The following is a 22,545-nucleotide window of genomic DNA, read 5'->3' on the forward strand; positions in this document are numbered from 1 at the left end:
CTTTTAGTTGTTTTCAACATAACCGTTATATGGGGGTGGTTATTATCCGACTCATTTTTAAAGAGTTTGAAGAGATTACATAGCTTAAGCGGTTTAGAAGATATGTACACTAAACCATTAAGGGGGCGGGGCCACGCCTATTTCTTAAAAATCTTGGCGTTTTGAGTGCGTGACAATAGACTGATTCCGCCTGTTTGCAATACCAACCTCCCTTGGCTGCAAAGGAATATGTGTGCCAAGTATAAGTATCTTAATATCTCAATTTTTACTCAACTTATCACTTGCACAGACGTACAGATAGTCACCCTTATTTTAACTCGTCTCTTCGTCCTGATCATTTATATATATAAAACAATCGGTGATACAAACAATCGTTAGGTGAACAAAACTATTATACTCTGTAGCACCATTTAGGTAGGTAGGAAGAATAGTTGTCTTACGACACACCTAGGCATTTAGTAGGCCCATTGTGATACCACCGGGACTTAAATCCCCTCACCCTGTTGTTTCCTCTCTGAACCGCCCCGTGCTTCTGATGAAGTTCATCACTACGAAATACTTTATATAAGACGACGTCAAGAAACCCTCGACCGATAGTTGCGATTATTTTCCTTCTCTTCTACCTCCTGACAGCTTCTTCCGTAGTCGTTATATGACGTTCCTAGTCTACTGGCATGTCTGCCAATTAGGCAGTGACTTGTTCGTACTCATACTAGAATTCTTATATCAAAAATTAAGTATTAAAAAAAAAAAAAAAAAAAAAAATTAGATGAAATTAGCCTATTTTAAATGAAATAAGTTAATTTCATTCAATGAATTGCCTGATAAAAGGGTTACCTTGATAAGGTAAATTATGTAATAATATTACATCTATTATATTTAATAGAATCGGCATGCCGCTATATATAGCATCTTTACTTTCCTCCATAACGAAATAATGTCATTTAACTGATTTGAAGGGCTTGAAACTGCCTATCTTGCAACATGTTGCAAGAGTATAAAAATAGCAGTTGTTAAATTTTATGTTATAGTGCGATCAACAATTTGCTTAAGTATTAACACACAGACGGAGATAGCTCAATTTAGCTAATGTTAACCAAATAAAAGAGGCAATTCATTAAGCATAATCCAACAAATTTTTAAAAAGCCTTACGAGAAGCGACCAGGTGATTTAGATCTTTTGAAGAGCTCGGTTCAATCACATCATCCGCACCGAAGGAAGAATGTTCTTTTTCTCGTAACTCCATCAAATTTTAGGTTTGAATTGTGTTGTGTTATAACTATTTGAGATACACTAGATAAGCTAAACTAAACTAATTGAAAAGACCAGACGAGGTGATGACAATGTCCGAATTGCCCCGGGGGGAATAGTGAAGCGGGCAAGTGTGGTTTAAAATTTTCTGAAATTTTGATGAGGTCCTTTCCTTGTTTAGAACACATAGGTATTTCATCAATTACTAAATCTATGTGAATAAACTTTATTCCATTCATGCAGTCTACAGTCTAAAAGTGGGATAAATTCGGTGATAACCACATACCAGAAATAATTATTTTCGAAATTACTAAAAGATAGGTTTAAAAGTAGGTCTATTTATTTAAACTTGCGTTTGGGAGAATTTTCATTTTTAATATTTTGTTTCACTGTACTTTAATAATATCCTTTTTTTACAGTTTGAACACACGCGCAATCGGTTCGAAACAATATCTTTTCCCATAGAATGACATTTTGAATTCGTTACTTTCTCTAAAATATATGAGGGTATCAAATCAAAGTTAGTTAGTTATTTGTGCTTATCATAGCTACCATCGGTCCATAGATAAAAGTCTAGCAATGCCTCTTTAATGAAAATCCGTTCCAATGGTTGCCTTTATTCCGTAAATATAAACCTATTCCGTAAGTAACATCATCCTAAATATAGATAACGATTGTAAACAAATGAATTAAAATTGGATAACTTATAACACCGACTATATTCCAAGAAATCAAAGCCACTGCCTTCGTTTACCCTACTATTCATCTTTCTCTATCGCTACTCGTTGTCTTTCTTTTCCTAATCAGTGTTGCATGTTAGTACGTCTCTTGCCCGTTCCTACATATACATATGTATATCAGATTAAATGCAGAAAGATTATATACAATTTGTTAGCACTGTGTGTTGGTATATGGTAAGGCAAAGTATTTTGCTAAATTCATGCATTAGCAGCAGTAATTTTCGCACAAGATAAAAGGGTCCACGAACTTATTTTTAACAGAGTCAGACTCCACAGTTGAGAAGGTAGTCAAAGTGCTGGCGAGGGAGAGAATTATATATGTTTTTATAGCATAAATGTGTCAACAGCTTGTGAGAGTGTTTTAAAATTAGAGACGAAACAAGATCATGCGACGTTATTGAGGTATTGTGAACTGTCGGAAAAGCAAAAAGTACTTAATATTTATTTACTAATACTTCGAGTTTTTATAGAGGAAAAATTAACCATATATACGTTTTCAAGAGCATAGGTATGGTTAGTGAAATTTCAAAAATGTTAGGATTCGTTACATTCATTGCTTTCTTCAGTCGAGTAGAAACCCAAGTAATAATGTTCATCACAAAGTTAACATTGCTTAAAGCTGCATTTAAAAAACAATAAAGGCAAAACCAGTTTTGTTTGAACAGAACAATAAAATTCGAGTTCAATTTAAATCTCTCTACTCAAATCGCTAGCTTTTCGTTAAGATATCACAAAATGGCAACTAAGCACAACAAACTCACTTTTTTTACATTCACATTCATTGTTATCTGTTGTGTTATTTCTTCTCAATCCTTTTTCAGATAGATGTATATAAGATCTATGTACACACTTTTCGTTTTGTCATGTGTATTATCGATGTCTCACTTAGCCCCTACATCAGATGTGCCATTCCTCCAAACCAACTTCGTTGTCATATTTTCACCCGGCGGCTGTCGTCGGTTTGAAAGGGATAAAAATATTTTCCAAAGCTAAACAAATATTTCTGTATTACCCCCAAAGGCATGCATTCGTATGTACATACATACATAACATTACGTATATGTGGTAAGTTATGATCTGCATAAAAGACTGGGCGCACATTACGTTGATAATGCAAACTTTAGCATATTAAATGAATAGTTTTCTAGCTTAAACTACATATCACAAAAGTATATTTTCATATGTACAGATATAAGTGTTTATTTCTGCTGGGATATCGTATCCCACGCGTTAGTATTAATATGTGTAAGTTTCTACGTAGAACTAGGTGCACTTTTCTTGGATTAGCATATCTGCAATATTAAAAACTAATATTTTATTTGGAACTCTGCATTCTCATTTTTCCGTTATTCATGCATCTACGATATACGAGTTTTTGCAATATTTAATTCTTGCAATTTTACACTGGCTGTCTCTGATTATATTGTATTACCATTATCGCAAAGATACTTTAATGAAATTAGTTGAATTAACCGCTTAATTGATACACGATGGGGAAGGTATAAAACTCCCTCACCAGACACTTTTAATCGACAGGGAGAATTTTAAGGCGGACTATTTCGCTGTCTTTTGTTCACGGATGAATCTTAATCGCCAATCCCGACTTACAGAAAGGACCCTTGAGATCTCCGCCAACTGGTAAGAGGATCACGGCTTAATTGACATTTCCCAATTTACCCATATGGTCTATTGGCTTTACACAAGTGTAATCCGTCAAATGCTAACATATGGGCCGGAGGTATGGTAGATGACATTATCGAAATATTAAATCGGTGAAACTGGTGCAACGGGCTGGGGATTACCGGCGCAATGAAAACTACGTCAACAAACACTCTGAAGATTATACTCGGTATCCGGCCAATACACATACAAGTGTACAATACTATATTTATTCACCAACGGATCGAAGGATGAAATAAGAACTGGAGGGCTTCTTCTGTAGTAATTCATAAACAGAAAGTAGCTTCAAACTAAGCGACTACAATCCAGTCTTTCAGACCGGAATTGAGGGCATAACAGAAGGTACCAAGTGAGCTTCTGCTCGAACCCGAAAGAAAAGAAATGGTAATAAGGCTATCCGTAGCGCCCATACTAAGTATTACTGCGCTAGCAGGCAATAACTAGACTCTCAGCTGGTAACTCGGTTAATAGCATCTGGGTACCCAGTTATATAGGAGCTTAATTTGGTTACCGCCCGGTAGCACAATGGTCCTAATGATGGCCTAATAAGTCAAGATTTTATTCTTATATCAATTCAAATCAACTGAACAACACACACAATAATTAGATTAAATTGTTCTAAAAAGTTTTGAGCACTCGTAATTTCATATATTTGTTTTTTTTCGATCAATATTCTCAAAACTGGTTGAAATAAGTTTCTAAGTATCTCCGATTTTTTTTTCATATCTTTTTTTGATCCAATACCCAACCGCGGCACTTAAAACTCAATAATTTTTTTACACGATGTTTACAAGCTCCTGGATCTTAAAGTTCAGGTGGAGCTTCTATTAAGTTAAAAATTACTATCTGCCATTTTGTTAACATTTTGTTAGAGATTATATAATATCTGTGATCCTTAATTTTAGTTGGTTTCTGAGTAAGATATGTTTATACGTCTTTGAACATAACAGATTTCTGGCGCTGATGGCTGTCGGACTTTAATGAATATGTGAGACAGAGAGGGAGAGATCAATCGTTTTTTAAAATGTAGACCTTGGCATAAAGAAATTCGAAAAATTAAGCCCACTAATATAAATTTGTGTTGAAATGCGATTGTTAAATATTATTTCCTTGAATTTACAATAAACTATGCAAATACTTTCAATTACTATTTTTACTTAAAAGTTTTCATAAACTTAGAACTAAGTAAATACTACTACACATGTAAATATTGCATGAAGTCTACATTAGTTTTATTCTTTTTAACCATTTACGGATATTTTAAATAGAACAAACTTTTATGATTTCATTGAATAACCGATATTCCCTCACACATCTCACTCATACCATAAGTACGCAATACCGACTCTAGAATGAAGTATTCAACACACAAAACAACAATAACAATATACCCTCTCATTGAATTATAAACCCCTCACTGCACGATAATTTTACTTCACTTACAAGCTCTCAAGTTGACTTTATCCTCGATATAGTCATATTTGAAAACATTTCTTTCATGCACATATTTACATACGTAAGCTTCGTTACTAGTATTATGTAATTCGACAAATGTATTTTGGTTGAGGCTGCACTAAGTGCACCTGCAAACAAATGTAATCAACTTGCCCACATAAATTCACGTGCATGTACTCGTATATACCAGATATACATTTGCATATTTGTGCATGTGCATATCGTTTATCTTGCGTTGGTTTTTTGCCACTGCAGCAATTCCTTTATTTAATGCCTACTGGCCAAAATAATTTTACTTCCATCCTATTTGGTTAGTTTTGCTCTTTATAATTTCAGCTCTCGTAGGCAAATATGTTTGTAGTGTCACTAGCACGTACACTCTGCAGGTGGTAGTGTGCTTTCAGGCGTATAAACACAAGTGCTTATCGAGTACATGCACAACGAGTGCGAGCATTACAAATCCTTGTGTGCTAAGATGATCTTATTGTACATAGATATATGTGTAATATAACTAACACAAATATTTATATTAAAGTTTACCCAACCTAAGGCTACATGAGAGAAGTGATATACCGAAATCTATATGTATATTTAATATGGTATTTATATACATATATACCATTGTTATTTATTGTTCAGTTTTAGTTATTTTTGAAAGTGCTGCAACAGTTGCCTATTAAAAGATAAGATTGCGAAATATTTGTATCTAGAGGTATACTTTCTAGATTGCTGAAAATGTGGCTCGATTGCAACAAACGAAGTTAACACGGTCTAATGAGTTTACCACGGTCGGATCGGGCGGTTTCTACCGTTTATGTTAATAAGAAAATGTTCTGCAATAAAATTTCCATATTACTATTGTTTTTATCGCGCATATCCAATAAATTTCATCATTTTTTAGAAAAATCATAAAACTTAGGAAAATGAAGAAAAAGCGTTAACTTCGGCTACACCGAATCCATTCTAATACCCTTCAAAAGCTCAAGTTTTCTTACTGGAACTTCATTTTGATCATACCTATTAAAACAACTAAATGGTGAAATATGTTCTATGGTCTTGCTTATAGGATTGCATAGTTGGCGAAGAGATGTCGCTAACACCCAAGACTAATGGTGGAATATAAAACCAAACTTTTTTTATTTATTTTTAACTTCCTAAACTTTGATTTGAAAATCACTTGTGATCGTCTTTACAGCTTGGCGGCCTCAAAAGCTTTAACCTATATTAATGTAATTATGACTGTACAGACGCAAATTGATATATATAGAATACATAAATTTGACAGCTGCCAGAAAATTGATTCCTAAGACAGGCGTTTTGAGTGATGCTAGTTTTAGTATGTGAAACAAAAAAATTGACATAAAGAAAGGAAGTGCTAAGTTCGGGATAAAGATTTTTTATTACTCCTTTATGGTAGGGTATTATAGCTTCGGTGCAACCGAAGTTAACGTTTTTACTTGTTTTATTTCAAAGTCGATCTCGATTAGCTTTAGGTGTTACAAACAACCGTTTCACTTGATACGATTGGATGATTTAATTGTATTGCTTCCTTTCCGCACAGTCTCATTTAATCGTCATCTTTTTGAGGTGTTCCTTGAACATCCACTTTAAATTTTAGTTTAAAGTATGTTCGTTTGAGTGTTATTTGCACTAGAAACAGTTGGCAAAGCCATATTTACAACACCTGCATACAGCAGTACTTTTATACTAGTAAATACATGTGAGTAATCAAACACTACAAGTTTATCGCTTTAGGCGCATGTACCGGCATTCACTGTTGCTTGTACTTATCACTTCACTGATTGTCATCAAATGCTGACAGCGCTTGGTAGCCTAGTGTATCAAGATATATGTACAATTATTTGTACCATATATACATGCACATGTCTGCTAGTTCAACCTTATTTTCAAGTGCTTGTAGGACTTTGGGAGAAAGGCACAACTAACTCACTTCTATTAACTTACAACTATGATGCCACGTTGAGGTATTTTTGTGAAAATTAGATTTTCCTTTGATTGTCAATAAATTTGTTTTGTGCAAGAAAATTACTAACAAGTGATGCAAATGCAAGCACACACACACGCTTCAGCACAAACTTAAGTTGGAGTCTGTAAACAATTATCTATATTTGTGTTGGTGTATATACACACAATGGCGTGTAAACATATCGGAGTGGTTTTGTGTGAATTTATTTTCCTGTTGTTATTCTTGTGTAAGTGAAAATGCCTCAGCTATCGCCGAAGGCTGCCAACGCCTGTCTATTTGTGTACGTGTGTGTGTCGATGATTGAATTGTTGGCTATATTTTTGCATGTGTGTATGTCCTTTCATGCTAATAGACTTTCGAGTTTGGGTAAATGAATAAACTCTTGTTATAGATGCCAACATGCTCATAGGTATCTGACAACAAAAGCATTCAAAGGTAAAATTTTTTCAAAAAACCCACAGAAAGCTAAGCTAAAAATTCAATGGAGGAAGTTTCCTGGTGAAATTTTCTACTAGCAAGCGGTAACCATTTTTAAACATTTCCTCTTGTATTTAATTACTGAAGCAGAGATTTATTATAAAATCAATAACTTCGCTGAACTACGGCAAAATGCAGCTTCTGATAAATTTACTTGCGCTTCGATTGCGACTTATATTTCCAAGCAGAACTTTTTATTAACTTGCTATATTATATAGTACATTTTAAAATTATCAAATAATAATTATTGAGGCATTGGATATATAGAGAAATAGTGAGAATAAATCGGTCAAGTCAATATAGTAAGAATTGGTTTAGGCCATCTTTTTATCGATAATTATTCGCATATTAAGAAAGAGAATATAGCAACTAGCAAAAACAAAAAAAAAACCGTTCACTGCGGCTACACCAAAAATACAACACCCTTCAAGGTGCTTGTCTTATAGCATTTAGGGGTATACAAAGATTTTTATCTTGAGTTATATGGTATAGTAGTTCGAACTCAACAATTTGCTCGGAGCCTGTAGCGCTGCCTTGGATTATAAATAAAAAAATAAAAAAATTTGCCATACAAGGATTTTGATCGATTTGTTTGTATGTATGTCAGCTATATTTTATAACCGCCGATTCCGGCTCACCCTTAGAGAGCAGCTTTTTGGGGAGAAAAAGACGTGTGCAAAATTTCAGATCGATATCTCAAAAACTGAGGGACATTGTTCGCATATAGACACACATACAAACGAAAATGGGAAAATCGACTCAGTTCGTCATTCTGGTCATGTAAATACATATACCCTATTTCAAAGAGTCTCCGACGTTTCCTTCTGAGTATGACAAACTTCGTCGCAGATTTAATATACCCAATTCAGGGCATAAAAACAGTAAGTTCAAGTAATTGCTTACTCTTTTCCCTTGGCAGTACTGAGATGACTCCAGGGCATCATTTACACCATTATTAAGGCTGGCAGTACTGTTACAATAAAAATCCAAATTTGTTGAATATAAGTTAAGTTAGAATATGATTCCCGCAATCAGCCCCTTAGAACCTCGTGATAAAGGTCCCGAAGAATCCTACTTGAATAACTGCTAAGACCATTGAAATGATAAGACCAAGAAAATGTGAATCATATAGTGTACTTTTTTTAAGCGGCTAATATCAATTTCATCCAACTCGTCCGGTTCCCTTAAAGTCATAACACCCGAGATATCTAATCCTCGGTTGCTTCCATCTGGCCTTTATCCATGCAACTTTGACTATTTGCGTTCGACAAAATTTTAGCCTCATTGCATTTATACCTACACAGTACCCAGATAAGACCCCTACAATTACGGCAAGATGAGGCTTGCTAAGTGCGTGTAGTTCAATGGAACTTAGTTCATTTAGAAAGTACAGTATTCCCAGTTTGAAAACAAAGTGGCTCCATATTACATATTAAATAGTTCAGAGGCTCCTTCACTAACACTGAGTGCACAGTCAGCGAGATCAAGGGGAGTATTTTCTCTCTACTATCAAAGTTATTGCTCACCTCTCTGAAGGAAGGGGCACATCGGAGGGGGCATCAGTACATCTACGGCTACTTTGTCAAAAGACTATCCCTCCAACCTTCCCCCTGAGATCGGATTCGTACGTGAACATGCTCATTATGATCAATAGTCCTGATTACGAGGGATGCTTAAGGATTTCAGAGAATATAGGGTATATTCTGCAAGAAATTGTAGAACAGCAATGAGAGCCATTGTTGCTGTTGCCCGTGACAAACTACAGATGCTCCATGAACACTGTTGTCTCGCAAGTGTAGCTTTTCCGAACGCCCCACACCAACAAAAGAATTATTTACTTTAGTTCGCTTTAAATGATCAGGATCAGTTGAAATCCGGGTGCTTGTCTGCAATTTTATTCTTGGCATCACAAAAAGTATATTATTTTGGCTGGGCGCAATCAAATCACTGCCACGCCCGCAAAACGCTAAAAATCGAAAATTTAAAAGATGTCATAACTCAGCCGCAAGTTAAGGTATAAAACTGTAATTTTGTACAACGAATCGCATTGGTGGTGGGCTAAAATTCTTTGAAAATTAGGAGTAGCCACGCCCTTTACTAAGTTTAATGTATATATCCACCAAACGATATCATCCAAATTCGAACAGAGGTTGCAGAATACTTTTGACACCTCTAACAACAGTGTGCAAATAGGTGAAATCGGACGATAACCATTCACCCCTCATTAAACGGTTTTATTAAGAACTACTAAAAATGCAAAAAATCAATAAATAACTGCGTCAGAGACAGTAAACTTTACTGTCGGGACGGTGCAAGAGGGCAAAAGCTGATGTCAAAATTGCATGAGAGGCGTGACACTGCCCACCTTTAGATGAAAACCTATATACCAGGACCTACTTGACCTCAACCAAGTTCGGTAGGTGACATTTCTCAGTTACAGTTCAAAAATTGGCGAAATTGACCTACAACCACGCGTATTTCCTATATGAAACATATTCAATTCCCATCTGATTCTATCACTTTCCAGTACTGAAACACCAACTAAATTAAGGTATGCCATCTATATGAAATTACATTATATTTCATGTAATGATTTTTGTCGAATATGTTGGTCCGTATGTGAGTAATTTATTTATAAGTTGCTAGAAAATATGTTCTCGAGTATATGTGAGTAATGCTAAAGATTGATGCAATTTTAATGTATAGTAATTTTCGACTTTCCAGCTGACTCTAAACCGTTCAGCTTGGTTAAAATGTATGATATTTTAATAAAATTAAGTGGATAAGTATATGTAACTATGTTATTTAATGCTGAATTAATAAGAAGTTGGTCTATACCCTCGTCTAAATCTAAAATTCCTATTATAAAGAATTCCGATCCTCTGGTTGACGTTTTCCACAACTTAGTACTCAACTCAATACGAGTATAGTAAATTAAGCCTCTTCAGTTGAGTTTATAGCACATAGGTATATCTCATTTGAATATGCATTTAATATGTATAATTTTCGTTGACGGGACGCAAAATATAGTAATAAAACTAAGTGAGCCTATAAAATATAGTATAACTTAATAAAATACCAAATTTGATTAAAAAAACTATAACGGGTTCGTCGAATAATGTATAGTATGTTAAATTTTTTCGCAACATTTGAGACTTAGCCCTTCCTTAGCCCTAGAGCCTAAGCTCTACGAGCCTAAATTTCTCTAAATTATTTTTTTTTTTATTAGGCATTACGTACCTAATTTACAAAGGGTATTGTTTTCTTTTAATCTATAAACAATTTAGAAATTTGAATGAGCAACAAATAAATGGAGTAGTTAGACGGTTGAGACAACACTTTCCGTTATGTAGAAATAAAATCTTTGGTTTCCGCGAGGACACAGCCTCTGCACTCAATGGTCAAAAGCTTGTCCCACCTTGTCCAAAAATATCTTAAATTTAAATATAAAATATATATTTTTCCATTTCGAAATAAGCAAATTACCTTTCCAAACATATCCTACATCCGGCAGCAAGAAGTTAAATAATAAGCTATCTGATACACATAGTTGGGCAGTTTGGCTAACCTATTTGTAGATGTAATTGAAGGCATTTATGTTTCTTACATAACTTGTTGTATTAAACAAGAATTATACTTTCTGATATTACATACACATGTACGCAAGCATGCATAACTAGATTTCATTTTAACTTTGCGAGCCATTGACACTTTGCTGCGTCATTCCAGCGAGCATGAAGACGAATGGGCTGGCCTGTACATATATATATACATACATACGTACATGCAATTGTGTTTGGCAAGCACACATTGCATTGAAATTTTTGCATATCATCTAGAAAACTTCTGCAAATTGCTGTGTCTGCTGAGCATAGTATCTTAAAAGTAATTTTTCATTCAACAAAACGAATACAACTTTTCCCTAACAACATCTGAAGTCGGCACTCGAACGCTTTCGAACAAAGCATGAACACATTTCGGCGAGTAGGCGGTCAGTTTGCAGATCCATTTGAATTTACATGTGAACTTTTAGTTGCCCGGTTGCCGGACAATTCACGGCTTGTGAAGACAGTGAAGCTGGTGGCTTGGTTCGGCAAGAATTTGTTGGGGTGTCAACATAAATGCTCAGCTGCTGAATGCACAACGTAGTTCGACAAGCAAATGGGGAGGAAGTGTGTGTGTATCGCTATGTTTGGTTCGCAAAAATTCAAAAAGTTTCTGGTAGATACCCGAAATTGCATTAAAAAGTATTTGAAAGCTGAAAAATCGACACACATTTTTCACATGCCAGCAACAACGATCGTATGCACAAAAATGTATGCATTATTCACGCTCTTCTGTTGTGCATTATAGCATAAAACCACATATACGCACACACACACTTAAAACTATAAAAGTGCATAAGTTAGAGATGTGCTAAGCAGGCAAGTGGCACTCCAGCTTCTAGCAACTTCATAGCCAACAAATGAAGTGTTGCTTCTTTTGCCAAGCGAATATAATATTAAAATGCGCTCGTACAAAGATCGCTGCAGGGGAAGCTGTGCATAGAAGGAATGGAGAGTGTGTTGCATATTCCATAAACCAATCACTCACTTTTGCACATATTCAGAGACACGTACATACGGATATATATACAAAACCTCTATCAAGGGCTATAGAATTTAGTCTCAAAATATACTAGCTAAAATAAATCTAGTTAAGTATTAAACTAGTACTCAACTGGTATCAAATCAGATCAGATTAGCATATTATTTACACAAACCTTTAAACAAGTTGTTGCAGAAAGGGAACATAGATCTGCCGGATTCGATATTTTTTAAAAAGCGCCAAAGACCTGAAAATAGTAAATTATAATTGATTCGAAGAACATCACATAGATGACTAGTTTAAGCTAAGTAACTGGATCGAACTCTTATTAAACTGCCGTGTTTATGTCCAAAGTTTTGGCAATGACTTCATAAAAAACCTTACCAAACAGAAGATACCAGTTCCTGCTATAGAAAAAAACAGTCATCCGACTAGTTGCGCTTGTGGTTCGTACTAGTTCCAAAATCATTTATTACTAACAAATTTCACTGCAAAGAAATTCTTCTGTTAATCTATTTGCAGACATAGCTCACGATTGCATCGTTTCATGCTTATATACTCCTAAGTAAAAGTGCAGTGCAAGTAGCCGGTAGTGTGTGTACATAAAAGCAGCATCCAAAGTATTTATGCCGCTTCAGCAGCAATTCCAAGAGCAGCGCTTTCCTCAGTGTTATGGCTATAACAAACCTGACAGAAACAAATGCAAAACTTTGCTTTGAAAGTAGTTAACTTTGCTGTAATTCCATGCTTGTGACCAGCTGAAAACGTCAGTGGTATCACTACTTCAAAACCAAAGCGGATAACTAAGCAAGACTAAGTTCGTATGCAGTATAGCAGGTCCAATATCTTTCATTGAGGGGTGGACTGAAGTTAATAAAATTATTGTGTGACCTAATTTCCCCCTTTCTTGAAATTATTTCTTCTGTATTTTTATAAATTCGAAGTTTGTAACACCCAAAAGGAAACGTTGGAGACCCTTTAAAATGTATATATAAATGATCAGCGTGATCAGCTGAGTTTATTTAGTCTGTCCGTCTGACCGCCTATTCGTCTGTCTGTCTGTACCATATATACGCGAACTAGTCTCTCAGTTTTTGACATAGCGATCTGAAATTTTGTATTTATCATTTTCTCTCTAAGAAGCTGCTCATTTTCTGGAACCACCGATATCAGACCCCTATAGTATATAACTGCCATACAAACTGATCTTTGAAATTCAAGTTCTTATATAATATTTGCGAAGGGTATTCGAGCTTCAGTGTTAACGTGTTAGTCCAAATCTGCGATGTTGATGTGTTTTTTGTGATTAACGTAGCTGTTGCTTATTATGAGTATACAGGTTACGAGAAAATAGACTTTGAACGTAAATTTAAGAATGTTCAAGTTTTCCCCAATGCTCTACATGTATATATTATATTTGTGTAAAAGGTTCTAACATAAAATGGTATTTTAGGCCAAATCCGTGAAGTTGACGGTTTCATGTATTTGTGGTAACTTTTGTTCCTGTATTCTTATTCATTATATAATAGTTTATTGTTCTTTCGTCGGACACAAGCTAGGCTGGCGGTGTTTTGAAATTGCCTATTTCTAAATAATTTTTAAAAGAATATATTTAAGCACTAAATGCTATCAATGAGGTATAGGTCTTATTATATGTTACTCTAAATGAAGGGATTTTAAAAAATTGAAAATTTGTATTCGCTGAATGTACAGTTAAAAGTCCTAAAACTTGATAGAATACTAAAATAATAAATGCCCAATCCACCGTGGTGTCAAAGCACTGTGAGTATCGTAAATATCTGCATAATAATAAAAAAAATGTACAGCAGCTTCGCATTAAAATTACCTACTTCAATTATTTCTTGCTTTTTTTACAAGTCCGCTATTTTGTGAAAAATTGATATCTCTCTAACTACCAGCAAGTCTTATGCTGATTAAAATGTCGTTTGCTATTTCACGAGTTGCTAGTCACCGTCGCCTCTAGAAGCTCTCTTGAAATTCCTTATAATTCTAGACCGCTTTTAAAAGTAGCCGGAGACCGTCTCTTCCATTTTCCTGAGTGTACTTGTTTGCTTTGTACAGCATTTTGTATGTATTACTCATATTAAGCGCTGGGTCTTGACATTGGTATTTTTTTCCCAAATCAGTTTACTTGGTAGAATGAAGTTATACGAAGACTTGATGAATCTAATACAGCTCACCAAATATGAAAATAATTTAGTTCAATCAGGGTTGCGAATTTTTAAATTCAAAAATTTCAAAATGTAATTCCTTATCATGGTTGAAGTTAAAAATTAAATTATGTATAACTTTTTTATTGCGATATTTGGATCTTTAGGAGATTTATTTTTTTAATTTGAATGTGTATATTTGCTGACCTTAAGTAGCGAAAATAATGGCTCTTTGCGAGCTCTATTTTGAAATGGTACAATACTAAGTATGCAAACGCGAAAGAATTTTTATTCTAAAACAATATCTTTAATTTAATCCTAATTATATGCTTGGGATAAAATTGTTTCCTTTATTTTTCTATCCGGTTCACATTTGGGAACCAACTCGTGTACCAACCGTCTATATAATCCTCTAAGTTTTTGATTTTAACTTAAGTTTAACTTTAAGTAATATGTTTTTTTTTATTATTCGCCCTGAGGAACATCACTATGCAGTATATATTGTAATATATGTTTGTCATAATACACTTTATTACCTTTGCTCTATGAGGTATTACATTCTTAAAAACAAATTTTAATTAATACGCGTCCGCATATAAATAAACCTGACACGAATCACACTTTCAGTATGTTAGTCTGGAGTGCAACTACAAAACAACATTTATTTATCAGAATATATAGAGAGGATATACGGATCTAATATCAAGATAGACTCAGCATACAAAAGTAGTTCGTCTGGAAGCATTATGCACAAAGAAAAGGTTATATATGTATGTACATAGTTATAATTGCAGAATACCTATATGTACTGCCGGCTTACAAACACACAAGAAATTTCGTACTGTTGATTTAATAACTCAGCAAAAGTAACTCTCTTTGTAACAAATTTCGAACAGCCACATAATATTTCACAAGCAGCTGATTAATTTCAAAGTTACAAATAGCCAGCGTGAATGCACCACGGGACGTATGAGTTATCTACTCAACAAATTCTATTACTTTATCTTTATGCAACTTGACATATTCTTTGTAACCAAGTGTATTGTGCGTGTGTAAGTAAGCAGGGTAAAAAGTTAAAATCCTCCTGTAACACTTTGATACTTCAACACTTTTCTTCGTTGTTAAGTTTTTTTCTGCTTGGCTCACAAAGTAGTTTATGAACGGGTGTTGTGTCCATTTTTGGCTCTTCAATTTTTTTCTGCTCGTTCGGATTTTCAATCACGTGGTATTTCAACGTCTTAAAACTTGCATAAGTGGTTTATTCAATTCGCGTAGAAGTACGTACAGCTGGATCACTCGTAGACATGCTTATGTACGCATGGAGTATGGTACATGCAATGAATTTGTGACCACAAACGTATATACAAGTATATGGTATATACAATAAGTGTATATAAACTTACAATTTTTGTTCGCATGTGTTCGCAAAACTTTTGTGATACTATCATCTTGAAAGATTATGCACTTTTATATACATACTTCTAGGGACTTTCCATTTCTTATGCTCTTTTGACTTGTGTTTTTCTCACGGTTATTTAACCTTTTCTTTTCTCAACCTAAAATGCTAATGATTTAAAGAAATACTTTTGCGTATATACCCTTTTACCGAGAATAAAGCACTTACATTCTGTTTAACCACTTTTATATACCACATTGTATTATAAGTTTGTTAAGTAGCTAGCGAATATTAATGAATATAGACATTGAATCAGTTGAAGGCATACCTAAAATATATGTATAAAACTCATGATTAAGAGTTATGCATTTAGGTATGTACTCGCATTTATATAAGCAGTTCACCGGCTTTGATTCTTGCATATTCCCAGAGTTTTGTCAACGCATTTAAGCCACATGAAATGCGAGAGTATAAAACGCTCGATTACGCAAATAACTTTATCGTGAACAAACTAATATACTCTGTAGAACAAAATAAGAGAGTATAAAAAATTATAGTAAGTGGAAAATACTTTTTTGTAATATCGTGGGATTACTTGAGATATATATACAAAGGGTATTCTTTTGTAACGTGGAACTTTGACTTAAAAAATGTGCTCATTTTTCGATAGCCATATTTTATAAAATTTTGTGTTCGGACCGCATTTCGGCCGTAAGGTCGCCGCAATTTAACATAATAATGCCATACCATTGATCCAATTTTACTTATATTTCCAGGATAGATTCACAAATTTCGGGACAATGGACATCGACTTAGATCGTAATCCTACAAAAAATTATTTAGTAGAGTCAAATATCTGGACCTTGATAGTCTGTACTTCTTCACTCTGGCGAAAGGACAAAGAAACGTTACTAGCCACGACCGTCCATAAACTACGCTACCTCGCTGGCCACCTGGATATAGCATAACGTAGTTGAAGAAGTTTCGGATATCTATTGATTGCAGTTAAGAAACAAAACGTACTCTTCTTTAAGCAGTTTCTTCAGAAATCATCTGTGCAGTCACTATTTGGCGCGGAACCGTCTCCTAGGAACGTTCCTACATTAACACTTCGAAGAACTACAGCAATATACCGAAGTAATTTCAGACGCGACAAACTTCAGGCGAGCACTGAATGGTATTCACCATGAACTTAAGTTCATGAAACCAGAGAGACCCTCACGCAACCACATTCTAGATATTGCAGTAGACTAAAATCGTGCTAATCCAGAATAAACCTTGACTTACTAAACATATGTGTTGTCATTGCCTTTTAGCATTTAAATGGATGCATTAAAATATATAAGTACGCGTTCCTCAAATAATTTAGGAAATGCTTTAAGAATTTTAATGCCAGATAACATGAAATGTCTTTGCTATGTGATAAATATTGGATTGGTTATTACCAAATTTATTATGCTGACGACTGATAAGAACTATGCTATACTGACCCAATATAATATATACATAAGTATATAATTTGTCTTTCATTTCTTTTATATAGCTTCTATCGTTTACTAGACACCTGCTTAAAAATACAATATAGTAATGCAATGGGCAGGTGCTTGCTTCCTGAAAATAATTTACTTACATATAAGGAATTATATTGTAAGTATGTGAAATATGATGCAAAGAAGTAGCAACACTGACAATTATCATCTCTGACTGTTTGATTAAATGTCGGAGCTCTTTCAAAACCTGTAAAGAATATGGAAGTGGTGAAAATGATTGAAATGGTTGCAGAACAGCCTGATAAGTACTTAACCTCAACTCACAGTTACTCTTCTATCGAAAGTGAAACATAATCTCTTGTAATACATTCTCTAGACGGCTAATAGCAAGTTTTCAGCTGAAGCGGACTCGCAGTTTTGTTAGAACTTTGGGTAATAGCGGCGTACATAAGCAGAGTATTTTAAAATACTGGAAAATCAGTATCAGTGAGTGATTCTTGCTCTACTTTTTGGAAGAGAAATCGTCCACTGACATGTGAGAGTCTTTGGATACTGAACATTTCCTTCGATGACAACCATCAAATATTGGTTTAAAAAGTTTCAACGTGGCTTTCGATGAGACAAAACCAGGTGGAAAATGGCTCTTACGGAGGAATCGAATGTTCACAATTCCGTATTAGTGGACCACTGATTGAAGGTGCGCGGGAGACTTATGCGGAGTCCGAAATATTTTCTACGTCGTGTCGTGACTGTCACAGAAACAGGAACTGGAAACGGAAACTGGTGCATAACAAAAACCAGAGAAGAGTTAAAAAAGTGGACTTCTCAAAATGTGGTCTGTGCACTTTCTTTTCGTTTCAAAACTTGTAAAGGGCACTCGTCGGGCAATAATCGCATGAGGAGGCCAACATGGAGGTATTGTGTAAGCTTAGCACCTGCCGGATCACCCTCTTCTTTTGCGCTTAATTATATAATAATATTTTGTGCCCCGAAATAACTAGTGCAATAACTCGATTGCAGTTCGCACGGCTGATTTTCACGCTAAAAATACTTACTTACATCCGCTCATTTGGCATACAGCTGCAGCTCAGCTACTTATGCACTTTAAGCAATTCCATTCTGAAATCTAGCTTAATTAATATTTGTTGTGTAAACCAATTAAAATTCATCCACCATTGAACATCATTGCTAACGCCTCATCTACATACTCGTATATATGTTATAGAATAAGTCAGTATGCATTTACCAGTATTTTGCTGTTAAATTTAATCTTACAACTCGTCTTTGTAATTATTGAGTTGAATATAGCCTGCAAGCAAATGCCGTCGTCCTTTAGAAATTCATGGTAGTCAGTTGTTGCTTTTGCTTTTGCATTTGCCTGGCTTTTAAGCATCCTTAATTCCTAGTACCTTAGCAATTTCAATGCAACAAGTACACACGTTTGCTAATGGCACAACATCACATTGTATGTGTATGGCGTGTATCTATGGTGTGGAGAAATGGAAAAGTATGTGGATTGTTTGCTAGTCGTCGACATTCGTCGTCAGTCAGCACTTGACAAATTAATGGCGTAGCAAAGTGAATGAGCTAACTGAATTGTTCAATATTGATCATTTCATTATCTGAAACTTGTTCAGTATAAAGCTGTGTGCATAAGTAGTGCGAGAAGTGTAGAAAGACAGATACATAGTTACATAAATTAAAACGTAAAAACAAGGAAGTATGCAAGAGTACTTAGAAATGTAGAAGAAGCCAAAGAATAAGATGACTATGGGGGTATTCAAGAGGGATGAGTTGATACTGGGAAACTGAAAGACTATTAGGACTCTAAAGAGCATATCAAAATTTTATCGAAATGGAAATGCTTCGTAAACCATATATTTGGGATGATACCTTCTATTAAACTGATGCCAGGTGGTGGGGGCTCATATTAATCGGTAACCTGGCGAATAGATGAGAAGATTCCACTAATAACATTGTTTAATGCTGACTTTCAATTGAACCATTGAAGACCTTTTGTCTTAAAGAGTATCTACTAAGAAAATGATTGTAAAAAGCCATTGAAATTTATATTATTTGAGAAAGCATGGTTCTCCGCTATACCAGTATTTATAAGGTACTAAGACTAGACCTAACCTTTAAGCATGATATTACTACAACCATTTCTTTCCGAAAACAGTCTGCCATTTGATAGATTGAAAGTTGAGGCGAATTTTACATTTAGCCGAAACAACCTATCGGAGAACCCTTTATTTGGTGCGCATTTCTGAAGTTCACATCGTCTAATAAGTACTGTGTTGGTTTGTATGTTTATTGTTGGAAACGAAGTTAGGAAGCGGATGCTGGCTGATTATCTTCAACGGAAGCAGCGAAAAGACGTTGCATAAGAACAACACTTCGGTTTGGTAGAATGAATTGTATTATGTTGCATTGATTGAATGACTATTTAAATGAATTGTGCATTTACTAATTGAAGAGTGCTACTATAGTTTGCAGCAATATGCTGGCGCTGCTACACCCTGCTTTATCGGTAGAAGTTGGCTTCTCTTAATTGAATGATAACTAATTGCATTTGATAGTTAAATTGTAAGTATATGTAATTATAAATTAGACGACTACCAAGTGAATCCTAGCTGGACGTAATTGCATTTTCATTTATTTTCTAAGAGTGGACAATATTATTTGCTTACATTAATAAGAGCAATATCCAAATAGAGACACGAGTTTTTTTTCGCATTGTTTGTCCAGATCAGTTTCTTGCAAACTGATTGAAATATTTTAATGACACTTTGAACATATATTTCTTGACACTCCAAGAAAATTGGCAACATATTACAGAAGCCATATATCTTTGTTCAGATGCGGCACCTTTTACTAAAGTCTTGTTAAGGTTGTTGAAAAGGAATGACTAAGTAATGAAGGGGTAACATTTGCTCGTGTTCTGGCAACACACTTTTTGCCTTTATTCTCCTTTCGCTGCGGTTTATTTCAACCAGAGTAGGGTATATAAAGTTTGTCACAAAGTTTGCAACACCCAGAGAAAAACGTCAGGGCTCACCATAATGTACATATATAAATGATCAGCTTGTCAAGCTGAGCCGATTTAGCCATGTCCGCCTGCTTGTTTGTATACATATATATGCGAACTATTCCCTCAGTTTTTAAGATATCGATCTAGAATGTTGCTAAGGAGCTGCTCATTTGTCGAAACCGTCGACAACTGTATACTATATAAACTGACCGATCAAGTTCAAGTTCTAGTATGCAACAGTTTTTTATTTGGAAAGATATTTTACGCTATAATCTCCGAATAATTTATTCAGACTATCTGACAATCAATGATACTGACCGATCAGACCGACTAAAGGTTGTTTATATCAAACAACGTGGTTAAAGCGACTAGCAAACCGGCTACAAGAAGTCAACCTAAGGAGTGTAGGAGGATTGCCTTTTATGTTTCGGAATTAGAGAACAAAAACAATTTTTAATCATCGAAAAACGCTTGGTTGATTTTCAAAATATTCTGCATTAAGATATTATATACAACATATACGTTTAAACCAATTTTCAAAGCTCTTTTGCCACTCTGATTGAGGTATCTTCATGCGTTCTGAACGCATCAACCACCTCTTCAAGTGTCGATAAACGTTGACCTCTTAGTCTATTTTTATAGTACGGGAATAAAAAGAAGTTATTCGGTGCCAAGTCAAGATTATACTGTGGATGACTAATCAAAACGATGTTTTGAGTGCTCAAAAATGTAGTTGTTTCAGTCGATGTGTGGCAGCTCGCGCTGTCGTGGTGAAGAGTGATCCGTCTTCTGCGGTTTCTTGCAAGATAACAGTCAAACAAATGGTTATGTACCACTTAGAATTTACTGTTCTGCTGTCAGGTTTTCCAAAAAAACAGGCAACCATTTGCTTGGAAATGCTTTGTGCGCAAACAACTTTTGTTGGATTCGGCTCACCTTGAAACACCCATACAGTCGACTGCTGTTTATTTTCGGGCTCATACGCGTAAATTCACGATTAATCCCCTATCATGATGTCATAGCCGTGTTTCGAAGCACCGCTCTCGTACTTTTTGAAGACAAGTCTTTTTTGGACCGATTGACAAATTGGGTAGGATCCAACGTGAACAAATTTTTTTTATATTAAAATGTTCATACAACTCTCTATCTCACGATAGGTCTCATGACGATCTTGCAATATCACAGCATCAATAGTTTACGAAACAAAAACTGATTTTTGTGCGAATTTCACGAAATTCGTTTTGGAGTGATCTACGACTCCGATTGAATTCACCATGCCATCGATAAACAGTAATTCTGGATGGAGCTTCTTCGCCAAAAATTTTTCAAAAGTTCATCGATGCACTGTTTCTGAGTTAATCTTCATGAAATCTGTAAAAAATAATCTCGCTAAAATATTCCCGATTTAATTTCATTTTTGGGTGAATATTTTAAGTTACTGTAAACAACACAAAACATCAAAAGCATCAGGCTTAATAAAATTTTGAGTTGCTAGATTGCAATACTGGGGTTGCCAGATCCCCAAAATTTAAAAAGCAACCTACGTATTATAGCTTCGGTGGAGCCGAAGTGAACGTTTTTTCTTGTTTTGAAATTCATACAGTGGTTGATTTTCAAGTCCATACCTACAATACATATATTCGGAAATTTAAATTTTATTCTCCACATTTTGTAAGTAATCTGCATATATATTCATACATATATATTCATACAAGCATATTTAACTAAGCATGAGAGAGCTAAATACAGATACAGTAAAATTCGTTTTGAATGAAATTTTCAACTGACTTTTATTGTTGAAAATATGTATTGATATTACACACTTGTTAAACTGAATCATTTCATACCAATTTATTTACCGTAAAAATCGATGGTAGCGGTGGGTACTATTGTACTCAGCATGTGAAGGAAAAAAGTAGGATCTATGGCACAAGAGCTCATTACGAGTATATTACCATTGTAGTATAATAATATTGATATACATATATCTGTCATATATAGCACAAAGATCACCGGAAAGACTGATACTGTTATTATAATTTCTAAGGAATGTGTGGCCTTGGGCTTAGGCATAATCGTCTAACTTTGATTTTTATCTTAATGTGAGTTTGAGTTGTAGCCGTTTTTGACCAGTTTGAAATGAATTGAATTTGGTTGAAATCGGCCAAATAAATGTAAATTTTTTTACAAATCCATACTAACACCTACAGCACTAGGTGGCAATTTTAAAACTATGGACACTAAATTTCCCTACTGTGACCCGTTTTGTTGAATATTAC

At 34.8% G+C, this 22,545-nt stretch overlaps 1 long non-coding RNA gene across 1 annotated transcript in view; it reads right to left on the reverse strand.

Annotated features, from left to right (window-relative positions):
* Positions 1-22,545, reverse strand: part of LOC138856363 (uncharacterized) — an 88,436-nt gene that overhangs the window by 19,246 nt on the left and 46,645 nt on the right. The window lies entirely within an intron of this gene.

Source organism: Bactrocera oleae, chromosome 3, assembly GCF_042242935.1.
Source record: "Bactrocera oleae isolate idBacOlea1 chromosome 3, idBacOlea1, whole genome shotgun sequence".
Classification (NCBI taxonomy): Eukaryota; Metazoa; Arthropoda; class Insecta; order Diptera; family Tephritidae; genus Bactrocera; species Bactrocera oleae.